The sequence below is a fragment of the Maylandia zebra genome, linkage group LG5 (assembly GCF_041146795.1).
Source record: "Maylandia zebra isolate NMK-2024a linkage group LG5, Mzebra_GT3a, whole genome shotgun sequence".
Classification (NCBI taxonomy): domain Eukaryota; kingdom Metazoa; phylum Chordata; class Actinopteri; order Cichliformes; family Cichlidae; genus Maylandia; species Maylandia zebra.
In genome coordinates, this window is record NC_135171.1 from 28,985,368 (window position 1) to 29,001,226 (window position 15,859).

The 15,859-nt window shown below is 40.3% G+C and overlaps 1 protein-coding gene across 1 annotated transcript in view; it reads left to right on the forward strand.

Annotated features, from left to right (window-relative positions):
• The window catches only part of raly (RALY heterogeneous nuclear ribonucleoprotein), a 130,815-nt gene that overhangs the window by 54,207 nt on the left and 60,749 nt on the right, over positions 1-15,859 (forward strand). The gene's annotated exons all lie outside the window — the stretch shown is intronic.

Genomic DNA, 15,859 nt, shown 5'->3' on the forward strand with positions numbered 1-15,859 from the left:
ACTGGCCTATTTTTACTCTTGAGAAGAACATTCCTGAAGTGCATATGTACCACTTACACTCTGGTATAGCCTCTTTCATTGATTATCAATGTTACAGCATCTGCAGACGCTACATGCACAGGGTTACTTTAAAGATTAAACTCATATCCAATCCACCCCCACATCCCCAGTCCGGTATCTACTACCTTACCACCTCGCACTGCATAATATCATTGTACTTCCTGCATTAGTAGTAGGGAACGTGGGCATTTGTTAATGTAAAACCTGTCCTGTAGGATCATCCAGTATGAAGAGTTGTCCTTGGGAGATGGGGAAATGAGTAAACACAGGAGTGGTTATGAATTTGTGTTCAAATTTTCCTTCAAGGTGCCCCATAGCATTTTCTTGATTACATTCAGTTTTACTCACCAGAAGGCTTTGTATTTATTTTTTTTGTTCTTTTTTTGTTGAAACCTATCAAAAAAGTTCTGCCAGTGGTTTGCAAAGTTGCTTTGCTGTTTTTGTGTATTGCTTACCAATATGAATTATTTTCTAAAGTGTAATGTGAATATATTTTATGCAAAATCTGCATCTGCAAAGTGGCAAGCAACTTGAGGAAAAAGTGAAAAAAGAATCCCACTCAGGAAGTGTTAAAATTATTTAAAGTGGCGTGTGCTTAACAAATATGTTTAAGCACATGCTAACAAACACTGGACTGAGCATCTTCACCTAGGGTGACTGCTTTTGAGACACAGATATACAAACCTTCAGCCAACAAGGGAGACCCAACGATCATAAACGGCAACTTTCTCATCACTCGATCCAAACCTGAAACAAAGAGGCCACAAGACAGAATCTAATGACTTTAAACTGACAGATAACTGGACTTGACAGATTTTTTTTTTCAAGAATTAATCATTCAGACACACACGGTACAATTGTAGCCTGTGGTAATATAGATAAAAATGCAACAACACTGAGATGTCCATTTTAATGATTTTGAAATGTCTGCATGAAAAATACAGACATAAATGCTAAAAGTGCCCATCAATTACACACACACACACACACACACACACACACACACACACACACACACACACACACACACACACACACACACACACACACACACACAGAGTCAAGACTGTGATTTTATCCCCGGGCTGTGGTTCCCATTAACATCCTGTATCTGCTGCAGTGTTAACCGCCCGCAGTGCCAATCAACTGGAATGCCAATTTATAGCCAGTGGCAGGAGCCGCAGTTGTTGTATCTTACTATCGTAGTGGTTTTTTTCTTCCTGTTTCCTGCAGGGAGAAAGATGGAGAGAAGCACACAGACAATCAGAGGATTGTAGAGGGAAAGATAAAGAGAGGACATGGGCAGAAAGAAGTGGTGACACATTTAAAAGAAAAAATACACATTTGTGGTGGATTGTTGATTTCATATAAAGTAAGTTATTCTGCGCCAGTGGAGAGGAAGCACAAGGAATAGTTTCCTGCAACACAGGAAAAGGTTCCTCTGGCACTGCAGGAAACTGTAACTTGGAAAAAAAAACATGCACAAAAACTAAACTAAATTTTATTTTCCTCCATTGTATTAGGTAGAAACAAAAGTTTAGAAATAGACCAACTAAGGAGTTACAGTGGTCCCTCGCTATGACGCGGTTCACCTTTCACGGCCTCGCTGTTTCGTGGATTATTTTTGTGTGCAATTTTGCATGCTTTTTTTTTTTTACTTTTTTACACAGTGCATTGGGTTCTGCATCCTGATCAGCTGTAAACCACAGTCAATCAATCTCCTCCGTGCCGTGTCACCAGTACAGTACAGAATGTGTTCAAGATTGTCAAATTTACATAAATCTTCAATCGCTAGCAGTGTGACTCTGAAGTGCTGTACTGTATGTTTGTAAGTTTTCTCCTCAACAAAACACAACAATGTCGACGAAACATTTTGCACCATCAAAGGCAACCGTAGTAGCACCTGAAAGGCAGAAGAAGATGCTAACCATCGCACAAAATGTTGGACTTCTGGACATGCTATAGGAGGGTAGAAGTTACCGTATTTTTTGGATTATAAGGCACATTAAGTGAAACAAAACAGTCAGATAAGTCAAACTTTACGCAACTCATTCTTTTTGCTTCTTCTACTTCCGTACCATTGATTCATTAACCCTTTAAAGCCGGTCAGAGCGGGCACGCTCCGTTTTGCGTAACTATTTTTAAATCCCTGTAAAACCGGAACCATGTAAGCTAGCGCAATAATGTTTTTTGCATATGAAACCAGAGGAGTTGTACTTACATCTTATGCCATCAGCTTGTCCTAGGTCACGGTTTCCTTCCACATATGGCTTTGCAAAAACTGCAGAAAAAGCACTTGTAGCAACAAAAACATAATATTCCAGAAACACGCTTTGCCGATCCGATCAGCTGTTCATAACACTTCCTACGTTAGAATAGACATCAGCGCGAACTATCGCATGTCCGCCATTACCTGCCTGAAACCGGAAGTGACATAATTTCGCAGAAAATGTAGTTTTTTACCTTCGGGGCCTTATAAGCCTATACTGGTGTTTTTAAAAATTATGTTTGACTTCATGCTTTTCTGAATAGTTTCTGGAATGCGTAGAACTCAAATTGCACTGCTGGAAATAGTTTATTTTTATGCAAATGCTTTTTGTTTGCAAATTTGCATTATAATATTTATTTTCGTTTTTCCTGCAGGACATAAAAATTGGTGTATCTCAAAATTAAAACTATGAATACACTCAAAATACATTTATTGTATTTGGAAACTATTTTGTGCAACTTTTTTGTATTTACAGTTTTGAGGGATAAGCCTCTTAAATTTCTCTAACTAGAAATTTATATAAAATTTATGTAAAAAAATTAATTTATGTAAAAAAAAAAAAATTTGTAGTTTATTGCACTTTTTTGCAATTTATGTAGTTATTATGGACTTAATGCAGACATATTATTACAATTTGGGCTATAACTGTTGTATTGATGTATAACAACTTGAAATGCTCCCAAAAATGGCACTACAGCATGTAAAAATATAAAGATAAGCTCTGGCGTACTTGGTTCTATGGTAGGTCTTAAAGGGTTAATGTTGAATTCTCTGGCAGCTGCTCTATTCCCATGTTCTGGACCTGAAAACAGGGTTTGATCTTTGGTTTTATTCTATAATACTGGACCTTTCTACGAAGGTTTGAACTTTGAGGGTGTTTAAACAAGAGAGAAAAGTGTGAAAATGTTCATCCCTGTCTGAGAAAAGTGTATAAAGTGTGTAGTTAGGGGTTTTACAGCCTTAAAACATCTATAATAATTGTAAAAAATAAAGTTGGCTACTTCGCAGATTTCACCTATCGCGGGTTATTTGTAGAATGTAACTCCAGCAAAAACCAAGTAACCAACAGTAACCTACATTTTTACATTGTTACCCTTCTTCCCATGTTAATGAATACTGTGTCACAGGCTGGGTCTGTGACCTAGCATTTTGAGTTTATTTTGTATTTTTGATTTCTTATGTTATATTGGAAATATGTTAAGTTCTCATGTTGCTGTTAGAAGTTAGGATGTAGTTGATTTCATTCTAGTTTTTGTTCTTCTATTACTCTATGTAGTCTGTCTTGTCCTCAGTGTTTTATTGTTAGTTATGCCCGTGCTCTCATCTCCCTTATCTGTTCTCATGTGTCTCTCCTTGTGTTTTATGTCTGTTCCATATTGTCAGGCTTGTGTTGCAGTGTCTACATCTCTCAATGTTTCCTGTTTTATTTTGAAGAGTCGGGTGTTTCCATGTTGTATGTGTTTTGCTATACTTCCCCTGTGGCGTGTTTCCACTTCCCCTGAGGAGCTCTTGTGTGTTTTTAGTCTGTGTGTTTTCATTCAGTCTTTGTCAGGTCGTCTGTCTATCTCCCTCCATGTCATGTCAGGTTAAAGTATTTCATGACTCTGTTGAGGTCATGTTCATGTAACTTTGTCAAAATTGTCATAGTCTAGATTTTTCCAGTTTAGGTTTTAGTTTAGGTTTTGCCTCCCGCTGTGACACAACGGGGCTGTTAATTAACAAAAAAAATAATCTAATTTGGAAATAAAACAGAACTAAAGTTGCCTCATAACTCAGTGTGATTGAGTGTTTTCTATTTATTATCTGTGAAATCTCCTTTATCTTTTATTATGACACTGAGAATTTCCAGGAAAAAAACAAAAGGCCATTAAATGAGCACTGAGTTCCCATCAGCCCCCCTGTCAGCTGAGTTTGCCTGTTATTTGTTTGTTTGGTTCTAATTGGTGCAACATCCAGCCTCAGCTTTGGGCTGCGATTGTGAGAGACTGATCACAAAGAGGCTGCAGTATAAGCAATATGCCAACTACACTGTTTAATGATGAGTGCCATGAGCGTGTGCTGTGCAGTCTCTCTCTTTCTCTCTCTCTCCATATGTGTGTTTGTTTAGAGTGCAGCTATGCATGTTTGTTAAGAAAAATAATGAATATCGTGGTTCTACATAATAATGAAGCAATAAATAATAAATGTCTCAAAAGACTGGAATCTTACTCTTACATCATTCTTATATCATTCAGTTCTGCTGTTATTTGTTTCAGAAGTCACTTTTCATATCGATAGTTTTATTAACTCTAAATAAGCAAAAAGAAAAAATTAATTTTTTTGACTGCTGTTAACTTCAGAAGTAAAAATGATCAAATTAACTTCATGAGTTTATATTCAGCAACTTGTATAGTCTGATTCCATCACAATCAACTGACAACAGAAATACTTTGTAAAGTGTCTCTATGCACACTCATATTTTAGATGAAACTTTCATATCAGACGTCATTTTTAGAAATAAATCAGTTGTTCCTCTGAGGGAGTATGGTTTATGGTTATAATAAATATCAGAGAGAAACTCAGATGTGGTTCAGTTTTCTACAGGGGCTCTACTATTCATTCTTTTGAAACCCATGGTTTTTATCACATGTTTGGCTCTCTCATCAACCAACCTCCATCCACAGTTCCCCAGCAAGCAACACACTGCATTCTAACATCACCAAGGTTAGCTATGAAATAGATTGAGCACTTTAGAGAATAAGGAATTATATATTTTTTTGGTTATTTTAAGACAAAATCAGAGCTATCACTGCAGTCAGACATGAACATGTGCCTTGTACCATACCAATAAAAAAGATGAATGTCTGATTTAGACAAGTGCTTCTCAACCTATTCCTTGCATGTCCTACTTCATAAGCAGAGAAAGGTTCACAGGCCACACTCTAAAATTTCTATTAACAATAAAAATAAATAAATAAATAAATAAAAGGAATCTTATACTCAGCTTAGCTTCACCACACGTTCTCATCTTGGTTACTCTTCTGTGATTTTTCCCAACATGCCAAAGAAGAGTTAGGTTAGTCATTATGAAAGTTGTTATGAAACTTTTTTGGGGTTCAATTTGGTGTTGATGTAATGTGCATGTAATGGATACATAGTGGTGATTGTGTCTATGGAGTTAGGTTTTCTTTTGAGCACTAAAGTAGCTAGCTTAAATGGCATTGGTCAACTGTTTCTATCAAAAATAAGTTTATTATTTATTTATTTATTGTGATTTTGGGGACTTATTTCAACTTTGTATTGAGGCTGAGAGAAACAAGGAAACAAGGACTGCCTTCCATTCCAAAAAGACACATTGGACCAGATTACAGCATGCTGTCTTTATCCTTTCATGTATGCTCACAGTCTCCAGCATCCTTCTGCATTCTGCCTGGATGTCCTCACATTTCTGCACTTTTCCTGGGTGAAACATTGTATTATTGTTTTTTAGCTGAATACCAAATATCTGTGTATGATTTGCAGCAAAATAGTAAAAGTAGTCATTTTTGTTATTAATATTACACTGGAAAAATGTTTTCCATCATTGTTATTAGGTTTGTATAAATATTTTTCCAATTTCATTGTACTACTGTACTATGTATGACTGTGCAATGACAATAAAGAGTTATCTTATCTTATCTTATCTTATCTTATATGACTGCTAAACATATTTACAAAAAGGCTTTTTTAAACTGTTTGATATTTGATATGAAGACATCAAAAATATACAAACTAGAGATACAGAATATCTTTAATTTTAACATATTTTGATGAGAAATATCTTAAATCATGGTGATTTTAAAAAATGTCTAAGAATTATATTAATATAAAAATAACAAAAGCATGTCTTCTTCAATTATGGGGTCCATCTTTTGTGGGATTTATATTTCTCCTATATAAGTATCATAACCCCAAATCAGGATAGATCCTGATCTGAGCATTACCTCACAGGATGTAGCACAAGTTTATTCTCAAGAATCCCAAATACATTATAATCCTGCCTATACCTCAGGCCTCAGTATTCCAGATGAAAAACAAGCTAAAATTAGAAAATAATTGAGATGTGTGCTGCGCATGGGCTGATGTCAGGTCAGAAGCAGCTGATGAGCCCAGCATTGCAAGTCCATCTCAGTTTGTTTTGATTGGAGTGGACTGCAAATGGCTTGGTTAGGAGAGACAGAAAGGAATCAGCTGCCAATGACAATTGACTTAGACCGGCACTGATCCATGTGAAAGACAGAAAGCACTCAGCCTTCAGTATGAGTGTGTTTGTGAGGGATTCGGTTGAAATCAAGTAGCAATGGAGCATTTGTTTTTAAGAATGAGTGTGTTTTGGTGCGTCTAGGTGAGTAGGCTATGTTAAAATCCAAAGTATCCCCGTGTGGTAATCACGCATGTATGCATGGGTGTATGTTGATTATGTGTAAATGTAGTGTGATTGAGCAGGAATTATAATCAGAGCTTTCAAAGTTTCTCATTAGAATTCAAGGTTGCTGTAAAACATGTCCTTATACTAATGCATGAGAATATGTCCACTGACAGTGACTTTAAAAAAACAACACACTATATGTGAGGGAATGCAAAAAATAACACGACTCTTCCCACAGTTTTACTGTTTTTAAGTGATGCGGTATGAATAACGACAAAGTCTGCATTTGTGCTAATGAAGCAAATCAAACACAAAATTCCTACTTTTCAGTTCATTTGTTTGATGGGAAGATTGTGATGCATCTTTAACCTGCAAAGCCCACACTCAGCTGTAGTGTCTTCTGTCAGTGCTTAGAAGAAACGCTTAAAAAAAATGCACTCTGTCATGGAAATATGTTAAAACAGGTCACTACAGCATAAATTCCATCCCAATTGATGCAAGGTTTGGAGTACATGTTATTTTACCAGACAAATCCAGAGTGGACGGATTTTAACAGCTCAGTCTTTAATCTCCTCTAGGGTGCTGAATTAAGTGTTGATCCCATAATCCACAACTGCAAAGGTGAAGGTGGTGAAAAACAAGTAAAACACAAGAAAGAAATCAGTTTAGACAAGTCGTATGTATATAAGGTATTTATAACTGTACTTTTATTAATCAAGGACACAGACCTCGGCATATTCAGGTGTATTTCTGTGGCCATGTAAAATATTTCCGCTCACTTTGATGAAAGCACAGTTACCACACAGACATGACCCTCAACGGCCATCACTATGGTAAAGCCACAAGACACATTCTTGACTTAAAACTAAAGCATTTTCAAAGCAATTTAATAATGTCTGATCACATCTAATTAATCAGTTCACTACTGCTTACATTTTTTACTAATGTTTATTATATGACTACCACAAAGCTACACGTGAAATAACAGGTTAATATGTTCAGCTCCTGTGCTCCCTTGAACAATGTCTAGTGAAAAGAAATTGAATTACAAAAAAAGAACCAGGGTTATTTTATTCAGCTATGAAGGTAACATGAACTGAGAGATAAGGGGTTCAATAAAAAGCTTACAGCTGACCAAAGGAGGCAAACTGGTTGCTAAGCTGCTAATTCAAGTTGATGAATGTAAAAAATTTTCATCTTAATTTGGCTCTAAAAGGAGTACACTGCAATTCTTAAACATTATGGTTAGACTGATTTTCATGTTAAACACTGCTCAGCTTGTGAGAATGGTGGTTGCTTAGAATTTATATGGGAGACCCTGCATTATGCACCGGAGGTGTGGCTCTTTGATGATATGGTTGTTTACCAAGCAGGAAGAGCAATGGATGTATTTATTTATTGGTCTGATGATTTAATTTTATCAATAGACAGACTGAAAAATGATGATGTTGTTGTGTCTCGTTTCCTGGTGCCTCAGTTGTGAAGAATTATTATGCTTTTAGTCCTTCATTCTTCTGATGGACAAAGAAGAGCAACTTTAAATCAGGAGTGATTTCAAATGGTTTGTTGGCTTGCTGTGAAAAAGGGCCCTTTTTTTCATTATACGACCTAAGAGTAAGGTCTACTTTTTGAAGAATTTGGTACAAGTACAACTTGATATTAAATCAATAAAAACTGCACAACTGAACTCGTGCTTTTATTTACTTGACTATATTGTACAGCAGTTTGTATATTATGATTTGTCAACAGTCAATTTGTTGTACTCCACTCCAATGCTTTTACAATAAAACATTTTTGAAACAAAGCAAAGTGAAGAGCTGGAGGGATGAGGCAGGGAAGCCTTGATGGAGAGAAAAGGACTGAAGGTGGAGAAAGAGAGAGAGAAAGAGAGAGAGAGAGACAAAGAGAGGTAAGGCTGTAATGAAAGAGGTATTGATTTTCTATAGAGGCTCTTTAATCAGAAGCTGTACTGACACATCCTGCTGGAGGATATATACATGTGTGTGTGTTTGCATGTTTCTGTGCAGGGCCAAGTATATTCAAATACACTTCATTTCATTGTAGACACTTTCAGTTTGTGTCTGGGTTTCATGTTGGTTGTGTGTTCCAGTGTGCATGTTTGGTTTTTTTTTTTTATATATATGTCGTGTGTGTGTGTGTGTGGGGGGGGGGGGCAGGCAGTAGATAGATAGATGAGGCTGCCCAGTAGATGGATGAGTGGAACAACCACTCGTTCATCATCTGGAGAACAAGGAATTCAGGAAATGCTGTGAGAGAGAGGGGAGGGGATACAAGGGAGGGAGGAAGAGGAGGGATGATGATGAGGATAGAGGAGAAAGGGAAGGTGCAGAAGGAAGAAGAGTTGCGACAGTGTGAAAGAAATGAATGAAAAGAAGAGAATACGGGAGTAGGAAAGGGAAAATGGAGGAAGAGAGAATGAAATGCAATTAAAAAGTCATGAAAAGGGGAGACAGGGAAAATCGGTGGGTGAAAAGAGCAGAAGTTTAAAGGGTAGAAAATCAAATGGAGAGGGACAGAAGAAGAAGGAGAGGGTTTTATGAAACAAGAACTCTAGGGAATGTTAGAAGAGAAAAAGGAGGGATAATAAGGAAGGAAAGGAAGAAAGAAGGGAAAGTCAGGGAGGGAACAGCAGACATGACAGGAAATGAAAAAGAAAAATAAGGTGAATCACAACATTATGAAGAATTATAAAGTTGGTAGATTAGTTAAAGATGACAAAAAAAATAGGATTTTGGTTTTTTTTGCTGACTTTTTGTCATTTACATTTTAACTAGTATAGCTATTGGTATTGATTCACTTCTTCAGGGTATCAGAAAAATCAATTAGCAGCACCTTGATTATTGATGATGTGTGGGTCTGTATTGGTTTAGAAAATTATGTGCTGCATTGTGATAAAAAATGTAAAAGGTTCTCTAGAAAGACCTAAAATAGACAGTAATTCATTCAGTATTTATTGTTGATTTGAATGTGCAATATATGCTGATTCTCAAGCTTGTGCTTGAGCTACAAACTAACTGGAATTTTGCGTACACTTGTGCGTTTTTAAAAATATCATCATGAATGTTGGAACTGAAAAAAAGTGAAATGAGCAGATAAATGCAGCCCGAATAGGAAAGTTGGACTACAGCCATTCCACCTCTAGTCAGCTCAAAATGGAGGCGGATACATTCATTCTTGAGGATCTATAAATTTTTTATTTAATATTAATTGCCTACCTGAGCTCATAGTGAACAGATGTTGAGTCGGCAGTGATTGCAAAGCAGAAAACAATGCAGTATTGATCCGTTCATTGGCTTCCCTGGTTCCAGGAACAACAGTTCATTAATGCAGTCTAAGAGGGACTATCTGTCTCTATTACTGCCTTGTTGGCCTGCATGGCAATGATTTATAGGCAACCTGTGGACGCAGTGGAGACAGCTAATGTTGCCCTGAGTGGGAATTGAGGACTTATCTGTGGTGAAGCCTGTGGTGAACGGTGGGCTGTCGAACATGTAACTATCACCATTAGAAGCTGTAATATCGTCAGAATCCTTTTCTCAGCCACTTACCAAACACATGCAGCTTCTATAACTTTTTTCTTTTATTTCATTCATTTCTTACTTGCCTTTCTTATTTAGTGTTTTGCAGAATTTAAAAAAAAAAATGGGACAGTAAATAATAGCTCTTCTTGCAAAGGGTGCTGGACATCAAATAATTGCCATTGTGCCAAAGGTCACACAGTGGTAAGTAGAGTTTGCAGGTAGTTAGTGTAAACTTGAAGCTAGTGTTGTTGTAACTTTATTTGTTGCAACAGTTAATTGTGCCTCAGCAATAAGTCTCTTTACACTGCAGTGATACTGTATATCTGAAGGAACTTACCTTTTTTCTTGTTCTGTTTTCCTTGACCGTTGTATTGTTTTGCTCGAGGCCTGACTGGACTTAGACTGTCCATTTCTTCTCTAAAATTGTGGGAGTTTATTTTATATTAATTTAAGTCAAAGAAACTTGGACTTAAAAGACTTTTGTGTGACAATATGTTCATGGTTGTAAGGGAAATCTTTTTAAACCTATTGCAGGATTGGACCAAGTGCATCCCAATGAATATGGTGAGGAAATTTAATCAAATGACAACAGTAAGGATAAAAGCAATGCATTCATTTAATCCCTGCACTCACACACTTACATGTTTAATACATCTCAAATTGTTCTATACAAAGACAGCATGCTCCAGTGGCCAGTATTTAGTGGTATATTAACTCATTCACTGCCAGCCATTGGCAGTGAATGAGTTAAACCCATTGACTCATTCACTGCCATTGACGGCTATAGACGTCAATGGCAGTGAATGAGTTAAATGGCTTACTCAGTAAGACCTCAGCACTGGGATTTATAGCAGTTTGCTGGTGTTTTACTTCTTCTAATTAACCACATTTTATGCCAGAAAATCGTTCTAAATTTTTTACATCGAATTTCAAATAACATAGCAAATAACAATGCCGTGCTCTTGCAAGTAATGGTGTTTATTTCTAGGAAGTTCAATTTGGTTGGACACTGTAAAATGAGAACTATCTATACTTTGGAAACTATTGAAATATGGTGCCCAAAACCCTGAAGCTGCTTTTAAAATATTAAACATACATCATCGCAGTCTGATGTTCAAAGCACTCCAGAAATTATTTTATGATGAAAGGCTGTAATGTGCTTATTGTGGTCCCTGTTGCCTGAAGAAAACAAACCACCAAACAACAAAATGAGGCCAGAAATGAAAGGTACCCTGCCACCGAGTTTAGAGTGGTGTTAGAGTAGTGTTTTCCCTTACTATGAAAGTCACAAAAACCAAACAAGGCAGAGTAAGACTGGAGGAAAGGCAGCAAGAGTTTTCTGGTAATTGTTAAATTATCCATTTTGTTTATTTTCCTTTAAGAAATTAAAGGATCACACTCATTTTCCAAAATACAGCTATTATTCATTGCAGCTCTCTCGCTCCACAAAATTCGCTGGCGAGTCCTGAATCAAAAGTTGATATACAAACAAGTCGTGCATCATCAGACTGTATTACTGATGGCAATTCTCACAATAAGAATTACAGTCTATACCACGTGTTCTCAAGCCTTTCATTTAGTGCTGAATCACAACAGCTGGATACAGTTAATGTATTTTGTAAAAGTTCTTCAGTCATTTTGGTCAAATCAATCCGCAATTAGAATAGTATAATTATTCAGACAGGGATGACTACATGACAAGTGTTTTTATTGTAACACCTTATGTGATTTTAAAATCTAATAAAAGCTTAAATGAAAGTAAAAAATTTTTTTAAAATGAAATCTAAACAGAAATGAGAGAACTTAGAAATCACCCAAAGACTCTAAATAAAAATAAAAACTGATGCTAATTACAAATGTCACAATCTTTCTTTTTTCCTTTTTCCATTTTGATATTTAGTTTATACCTTTCTGATTTAGTGTTCAGGCTTTTGCACTTCGTGGTGTAAATAATTGATTTCTTGTGTTTTTGTTTATTCTTCACTCACCTATACTTTCTTATCTCTTAATGTCAAATTGTCATCTCTGTGTTCAGTATTTCATTTAGTTATTTCCAGTTGTACTTGCATAGTCCTCCATCTTCTGTGCCTTGTTGTTAGTTTTATTTCCTTTGTGTCATTTGTATTGATTAGATTAAGCTGTTCCTCATTTCCCACTTGTATCCTCGTTTGCCCTGATTACCCTCAGTGTCTCTGTATGTATATATAGCCCTGCTCTTGTGTTTATTTGCTGTGTGTGCGCTTGTTGTGTTAGCCTGCACTGGTTGTTACTGCTTCATTGTCTCATGCCTGTTTGAGTTTTGTGGACTATCTGCAGCCAACCTTAATAAAGGCTAGTTTTTGTGTTCTTTTAGCTTTTGTTTTGAGTCTCTTGTTTGGGTCAAATTCCTGCAAACCATGACAGCTATATTAACCCAGCTTGTAGTTCTGATGAGCACCTCCCTTAAACTAATTTTTGAGCCACTTTTTTAGTTATTAACACATTCATACTGAAGATGAAGGTAATTAAATTATAATTTGTATGACATATTTAGAATCAGAATACTTTATTGATCCCTGGGGGAAATTATTTTTTTTGTTACAGTGCTCCATTATAAACCAACATTAAGACAAGACAGACAATGCGCTAACTAAGAGTATTAAACTATACTGGGTGGCAGATTAACAAACCTAAAGAAGCCTCCTTCAACTCATCAGCATATAATTCCTTTAACTTGCCTTTAAAGAAATGTGTAGCACAGCCAAATGCTATATGCATCCATTCACTGAACCTCACCCAATACCCCCAATTTATGCTATACAACAGGGGTGGGCAGCTCAAGGACCGGTCCCCTGTAGGGTTTAGATGAGTCCTTGATCCAACACATGTGATTTAAATGGCTAAATTACCTCCTCAACATGTCTTGAAGTTCTCCAGACACCTGGTAATGAACTAATCATTTGATTCAGGTGTGTTAACCCAGGCTCCTCCTTGAATCGCTACCTTATCGTGGTGGAGGGGTTTGTGTGTCCCAGGGATCCCAGGGGCTATGTTGTCTGGGGGCTTTTGCCCCCTGGTAGGGTCTCCCATGGCAAACTGGTCCTGGGTGAGGGACCAGACAAAGAGCGATTCAGAAGACCCCCATGAAAAGAATATCGAGGGAACAGTTTACCCTGCCCCGGATAGGGTTACCGGGGCCCCGCCCTGGAGCCAGGCCCGGGGAGGGTGCCCGAGGGCGAGCGTCTGGTGGCCGGGCCTTAGTCCATGGGGCCCGGCCGGGCACAGCCCGAAGAGGAGACATGGGCCCATCCTCCCGCAGGCCCACCACCCGCAGGAGGCGCCATAGGGGTCGGGTGCATTGTGAGCCGGGTGGCGGCCAGGAGCGGAGGCCCTGGCGGACCGACCCCCGGCTGCCAAGACTGGCAATAGGGACATGGAATGTCACCTCTCTGGTGGGGAAGGAGCCTGAGTTGGTGCGTGAGGTTGAGAGGTACCGGCTAGATATAGTTGGGCTCACCTCTACGCATTGTCTGGGCTCTGGAACCAGTCTCCTGGAGAGGGGCTGGACTCTGTCTCAGTCTGGAGTTGCCCCTGGTGAGAGGCGGCGGGCTGGGGTGGGTATTCTTATATCCCCTCGGCTTGCTGCCGGTACGTTGGGGTTTTTCCCGGTGGACGAGAGGGTTTGTTCCCTGCGCCTTAGGGTCGGGGAACGGGTCCTGACTGTCATCTGCGCTTATGCGCCGAGTGGCAGTTCGGAGTACCCAGCCTTCTTAGAGTCCCTGGGGGGGGTGCTGGAAGGTGCTCCACCTGGAGACTCTGTTGTCCTGCTGGGAGACTTCAATGCTCACGTGGGTAACGACAGCGAGACCTGGAGGGGCGTGATTGGGAGGAACGGCCTCCCTGATCTGAACCCGAGCGGTGCTTTGTTATTGGACTTCTGTGCTAATCACAGTTTGGCCATAACGAACACCCTGTTCGAACATAAGAGTGTCCATAAGTGCACGTGGCACCAGGATGCTCTAGGCCGTAGGTCGATGATCGATTTTGTAATCGTATCACCAGACCTGCGACCATATGTTCTGGACACTCGGGTAAAGAGAGGGGCTGAGCTGTCAACTGATCACCACCTGGTGGTGAGTTGGATCAGGTGGCGGGGGAGGACGCTGGACAGACCTGGTGCACCTAAACGCGTAGTGAGGGTGTGCTGGGAACGTCTAGCAGAGGCCCCAGTCCGCGAGATCTTCAACGCACACCTCCGGCAGAGCTTCAACAGCATTCCGAGGGAGACTGGGGACATTGAGTCCGAATGGACCATGTTCAGCGTCTCCATTGCCGAAGCTGCTGCATTGAGCTGCGGCCGCAAGGTGGTTGGTGCCTGCCGTGGTGGTAATCCCCGAACCAAATGGTGGACACCAGAGGTGAAGGGAGCCACCAGGCTGAAGAAGGAGGCCTATCGGGCTTGGTTAGCCTGTGGGACTCCGGAGGCAGCCGACAGGTATCGACAGGCCAAGCGGAATGCGGCTCGGGCAGTGGCTGAAGCAAAAACTCGGGTGTGGGAGGAGTTCGGAGAGGCCATGGAAAAAGACTTTCGGACTGCCTCGAAGAGATTCTGGCAAACCGTCAGGCGTCTCAGGAGGGGAAAGCGGTGCTCTACCTGCACTGTGTATAGTGCTGGCGGAGCGCTGTTGACGTCGACTGAGAAAATTGTCGGGCGGTGGAAGGAATACTTCGAGGACCTCCTTAATCCCACTGACACGTCTTCCGGGGAGGAAGCAGAGTCTGGGGATGAGGGGTGTGACCCACCGATTTCCGGGGGCGAGGTCACTGAGGCAGTTAAACAACTCCTTGGTGGCAGAGCCCCTGGTGTCGATGAGGTCCGCCCCGAGTTCCTGAAGGCTCTGGACGTTGTAGGGCTGTCTTGGTTGACACGTCTCTGCAATGTTGCGTGGAGATCAGGGGCAGTACCTGTGGACTGGCAGACCGGGGTGGTGGTCCCCATCTTCAAGAAGGGGGACCGGAGGGTGTGTTCCAACTACAGGGGGATCACACTCCTCAGCCTCCCCGGGAAAGTCTATGCCAGGGTGCTGGAGAGGAGGGTTCGTCCGCTAGTCGAACCTCGGATACAGGAGGAACAATGCGGTTTTCGTCCTGGTCGCGGAACACTGGACCAGCTCTTTGTCCTCTCGAGGATACTTGAGGGTGCATGGGAGTTTGCCCAACCAGTCTACATGTGTTTTGTGGACCTGGAGAAGGCATTCGACCGTGTCCCTCGGGGCGTCCTGTGGGAGGTGTTGCGCGAGTATGGGGTGTCTGGCCCATTGCTACGGGCCATTCAATCCCTATACAACCGTTGCAAGAGCTTGGTTCGCATTGCCGGCAATAAGTCGGACTCGTTCCCGGTGGGTGATGGGCTCCGCCAAGGCTGCCCTTTGTCTCCGGTTCTGTTCATAATTTTTATGGACAGGATTTCTAGGCGCAGCCAAGTGGCGGAGGGCTTTCGCTTTGGTGGCCTCAGAATCTCATCTCTGATTTTTGCGGATGATGTGGTTCTGTTGGCTTCATCGGGTGAGGGCCTCCAGCTCGCACTGGAGCGGTTCGCAGCCGAGTGTAACGCAGCGGGAA